This window comes from Myotis davidii, unplaced genomic scaffold (assembly GCF_000327345.1).
Source record: "Myotis davidii unplaced genomic scaffold, ASM32734v1 scaffold279, whole genome shotgun sequence".
Lineage (NCBI taxonomy): Eukaryota > Metazoa > Chordata > Mammalia > Chiroptera > Vespertilionidae > Myotis > Myotis davidii.
The window spans coordinates 1,356,108-1,361,823 of NW_006291009.1; positions in this window are offsets into that span (position 1 = coordinate 1,356,108).

Here is a 5,716-nt window from a genome sequence, read left to right on the forward strand (position 1 = left end):
GATGGGGCCTGCCCTCTGCCACCCGGGAGCAGGCCTAAGCCAGCAGGGCGTTATCTCCCGAGGGGTCCCAGACTGCGAAAGGGCACAGGCCAGGCTGAGGGATCCCCCTTCCCCCCGAGTGCACAAATTTTTGTGCACCGGGCCTCTAGTCTATAATAAAAGGGTAATATGCTAATTAGAACAGATGTCCTGCCGGATGAAGCCAGGGTCAGAGCGAAGCCCAGGTGACAGGTCGGCCACTGCAAAGCCTGGGTCCTGGGTTCCAGAGGGAAGCCGGTGCCAGCAGCCAGGGGAAGGAAGGCCTACTCTTGCACGAATTTTCATGCATTTCCATCCCCATCGACCCTGCCTTGAGTGTGACAGGACGCGGTGCCCCAACCCCCCAATCGGCCCTACCCTGAGCATGACTGAGGGTGGGGCACTGCCCCCTGTCACACTCAAGGCAGAGGTCGATGGGCCTCTAGTAACAATAAAACAACCTCTGCCCAATTGTACATAATATTTTACCATGTTACTGAATTCACTTAAAGTTTACTGTATTATGCTCTATTAACCACTTAACACTGATAATTCACCCCCAAAATTCTGCACATACTATGAATTCATCCCATACAATAAATCTGTTGGGTTAGTTCATTTTTCTTAATACAGCTCATCAGTTGCATTAGAAAATTGGACTCATCATTAAGGTCATGAGATACGTAAAACTATAATGTTTGCAAAATTCAATTTGCTTACACTGAATACCAAGCTTTTATTTTTTAGAAGCAATTGTAGAGAATGCCTGAATTTATCAGACCCTACCTTATTAAGACTTTTCAAGAGCATTCTACTAATTAACATGTTAACAACCCTAATGTATAGGTCACTCCACCACCAGAAAGGTACAACCAACCCAGCTTAAATACTTAAAAAAAATTTTTTAAGTTATTTATTTTAGAGAGAAAGGGAGAGATCAATTTGTTGTTCCACTTACTTATGCATTCATTGGTTGATTCTTGTATGTGCCCTGACCAGAGACGGAACCCAAAACCTTGACATGTTGGGATAACACTCTAATCAACTGAGCTACTGGGCCGAAGCCACAACCATCTGACTTTAAATGGTGTCTTTTGGCCCCTTGCTACCTACAGACTAGCATCACAGACCCTGGCAGCTTGTTAAAATAAAGGATCTCTTTCTGTGCCAGGCCTACTCAGTCAGAAAGTGTATTTTGAGAAGATGGTCAGGTGACTCATATGCACATGACGTTTCAGAATCAATGTTTTAAAAATTAACCATACCACCAGAATTTATAAAACTCATATAAACTGTTAATAGTCTGAAAGTAAATATTAGTTATGGAATATACTTTAGCACAGATATTTAAAGAATTCCTCATTAATTCCCAACTATCTTTATTTATTTGTACAAATTTTCTTTTCTTTATTTTTTTAAATATTTTTCTTGATTTCAGAGAGGAAGGAAGAGGGAGAAAGATAGAAACATCAATGATGAGAGAGAATCATTGATTGGCTGCCTCCTGCATGTTCCCCACTGGGAATCGAGCCCATAACCTGGGCATATGCCCTGACTAGAAACCGAACTGTGACCTCCTGATTCATAGGTCAACGCTCAATCACTGAGCCACACTGGTCAGGCACAAATTTTCTTTTAAAATTAACTCATGAGAAACAAAAAGCATGGATGTAGCCGAAACCATTTTATAATCCAAAAGCTATGAGCAGAGACAAATTGTGAAAAGAAGTATCAGACTACTGCCTTAGAATTGCGATAACTTTTCCTTTTCCAAAGCACTCACAGAAAATATATATATGTATGGCTAATATGCTAAGTGTCCGACCATCTGACTAGTCGCTATGACACACACTGACCATCAGGAGGCAGACACTCAACGCAGGAGCTGCCGTGACACACACAGAGAAACGGCACTGTGGATCTGGTGCCCACAAAGCAACACGCAGCTTCCCCCGAGTGGGACACAGTCCCCACCACCACCCCAGAGCGACAGTCCACCAAATTGCAGCCTATGCTGCCCAGAGCCATTTATGGCACAAAATGCGGCCCACAGCACAGCCTAGCACAGAAATGGTGGCTGTGGGCACCGGGTAATGACATCACGTAGCAATGCCTGGTTTCCTCTCCCTAGCGACTAGCCTCCTTGCAGTTTCTTCAGCCCAGGAACACAACTTGCTTCATAGCCAGGTGGGAACATTTTACACTGTAACCAAATGTCTGTGAATCATTTTCCCAGGCCTCATCTCATTTGATCCTCACAGAAGTCCTGGAGTAGGAAGATAACTTTATCTATATAAAGCTCTTGCTGGTGCCAATCGCACGCATGTGTTTCCATCTGTCATTATTGATCGTGAATTTGATTGACACTTATATTATAGAGAAAGGGCAAATAGCAATATTAAAATATTTCTTCTAATTAATTTCCTTTAAATATGCATGAATTTGTGCACCGGGCTTCTAGTCATTTATAAGATAGAAAAGCAAGCAGGAACTCTAAGAAGGACTATTCTTAGTAGTGGGTTAGTATCTAATATCTAAATGCTAGTTGAGAAGTTAGGCAACTTGTAGTAATATCTGTAGACGTCACTTCCCTAAACTATCCTGTAAGGATGGGAATGAGAGCAGCTTTCTACTTGGCAAATCATAAAAGCAATTAATTGATTACCTACTTCTAAAAGCTTGATCTCTTAAATAGGTGCTATGAAGTCAAGACAATATTCAGATACAGTATTTTTTTACAAAAATCACTTCTGGGGAAAAATTAATAATATTGGATTATTTAGTCTAGTTAGGAAGTTCAGTGGGTGTTCCTGGGGGGGGGGGCGGAATCTAACAAATGACTTGAGCAAGCTTAGGAATTCTTGTTTCTCATTTATCTACAACAACCAACAATTTAAGTGAGAGTTGATGAACCAACAGCTCATGAAATATGTAGTCTTCCCCGCCCCCCTCCTTATTTAATATTTGGTACATTTCAACTTTACCAGAGACAAAGTGAGCAGAAATGAAAATTTTTTTCTCTTTTTATTTTTATTAGCTTCTTTTCCTAAAGGAAGTTAGACTACTACCTGAAGTGAAATTCTGGATTTTGTACATTCTTATTCTCTATTACCATGGGTAGCAAAGCTGATTTAATAGAGCAATTAATGAAACACAATGATTAGTTAACAAGGTGTTTTAAGCCAGTACCTATAACCCATGGCCTATGTCCTCAGTATAGCTCACCTTGTTGGGGTCCATCGTAAGTACTGTAGGATACAATAAAAAATGTGGTTCTTCAAAACCAAAAAACAAAGAAGACACTTCAAATATTCTCCAAAGCAAATACGAGTGAAGTTATACTTCTCAATATTAAACAGGCAGTATTGCCAAACAAACAAAAGGCAACACTGCAAATATTAAGCAAAGCCTACTGCAACATACCACCACCTTCAGTTAGGGAAAAATCACCCTGACACAGGAAGGTTTACATGTACCATGAATAGAATTAAAACACCAAAGCAAACCGTCCATCCGTCTTTACAGAGGCCCTAACCAAGCAACAATCAGCTTCTACCAGCCATAATTAAATCCAAGCCACTATTTAGATGCTTTAAATGAGTAATTGTTAAACCAGCTTTTCCCCGCCACATGATTGTCATAAAATCTTGTGCCCATTGTGAGTCACCTGTAAGTCATAAGCACTTCCTCCAAGAAGCACTTGCTTACCCATTCCTTTCAGCTGAAGTGCTAATAGCATTGATGGATTTTAGCTTCGTGCTTGTTAACACTTGAGTATAATCCCTTGTGTCTCTCATAGTAGATAGTTCTGTGCAGAGCTGCGGTCACTCTGCAAATAGGTTGTGGTCTACTGCTGGGTGGGAGGAAATAAATACACAAAAAGGCACTGAGAGGAGACAGTTGGGAAGGAAAGGCCATTTTTCTATTTTCACGGTGGGCCGTTGGGGGTATTTCTGCCCCTTAACCCCTCATCGTATATGGGCCTACCCTTTGCAGCTGCTTTTCCACAGAGAGCAGCATCTTCCTTCTCCAATGGTTTGGTTTGGGTTTACCAGCAAAAGGGAACTGACTTTTCCCTCTCATTTGCTTCATCACTAACTTTAGAACAGAATCCTTTGAAAAATATTGAAAACTGAGATGGAGGGGAAATAATACAATAGTTCTTGGAAGCTTTCTGTCCCAATTTCAAGCTAAGAAAAAAAAAAACAACCAAACTACAGTGGCCAATTGTACATCACATCTAAAGAAGACAGGTCAGGTCATTTGTTAGATTTTTTTCCCCCAGGAACACCCACTGAACTTCCTAACTATGCAAGCAATATAGAAAAAGAAAAGGGAAAGGTTTAAGGAGCGATATAAGAGAGACGAAGGGAGAGCTGAGATGAGACTGGGGAGAGAAAATTTTAAATTCTGACCAGTAGTCACGACTAGCCATTTCTGAAAACTCTCAAAACTTCTGCCAGGTTCATGGCCAATCTGAACTCACCTTTGGTGTATTCACCTTCCAAAAGTCAGTCTTCTGAGTCCAGATTGGCTCCTCGTTGACCCAAATTCAAGAGCTGAAAAGTAGAGGAAGGGAAGATGAGTGATACTTTGCAGGAATGGTGCTGCCGAAGTGCAGAGTATCACTTACTGACGTCATAAATAATGAAGGACTAATAAATAACACATTAGAAAGAAACGACCCTCCTTAGTCCCTCTTCCTGGTTTCCTAACAGTTTATATCCAGAGCACGAGACACACATTGGATAAATGTATATTGGATGGATGAATGCATACTCAAAGGAGGTTTTGCACTTGGTTATTTTATGTTATGGATTTTTTCTGGGTATTTAAAAAAATACCTTAAGATAAAATTTGCAAAAATAATCTTTTATTGTTAGAACACATTTACTCTCCCCTTTTCTTTTAAACACATTTATCTGAGACCATGTGCTAATTGTAGTGTCAGAGGTAAATGGAGGAAAATGTAATCAGAGGAAAATAGTGTTTTCCGTTGGGGACTGTAGGACCCGTGAACTGAAGGGCCTTGAAGGGTCCATACTTTAAAACCAGATCTTTGGAATATTAATCAAAAAGTATTTACTGTATTCTGGGCTGTATGTTTTTCAGTAAACATGATGACATAGATCCTGCCATTTAGGGACATATATAGAAGTGGTTTGTACTGTTACTTTATTTTTAAGTATTTTGAGTAAATACTCATGCAGATCAATTTCCTTTGGGAAGTGTGTTGCATAAATGGCGTTAAGTTTACATTCTCCCACTTAAACAATTGATCTGGCAGACAGACTAAAAGCCACACAGAAACCAGCAGTGTCCCCATTCCCAGGCTCAGTGGAATTGTGATCAGAACACTCAAATAGGGAACATGAGTACAATTTCAGGATGTTATTCCTTTCTTTAAGTATAAATAAACTCTTCAGTATGAAAGACCAGGTTACAAGAAGCTACTATAAAACTCTATGCTTTAGATAGAGATGCATAGACCTAAGGTAACAATAGGACAAACTGTGTCCCTAAATAATTGCAATATCTAAGTGGGATCTTCTAGAGCAGTGGTTCTCAACCTTCCTAATGCCATGACCCTTTAATACAGTTCCTCATGTTGTGGTGACCCCTCACCATAAAATTATTTTTTTTTTTTAAATATATTTTTTATTGATTAAGAGATTACATATGTGTCCTTGTCCCCACG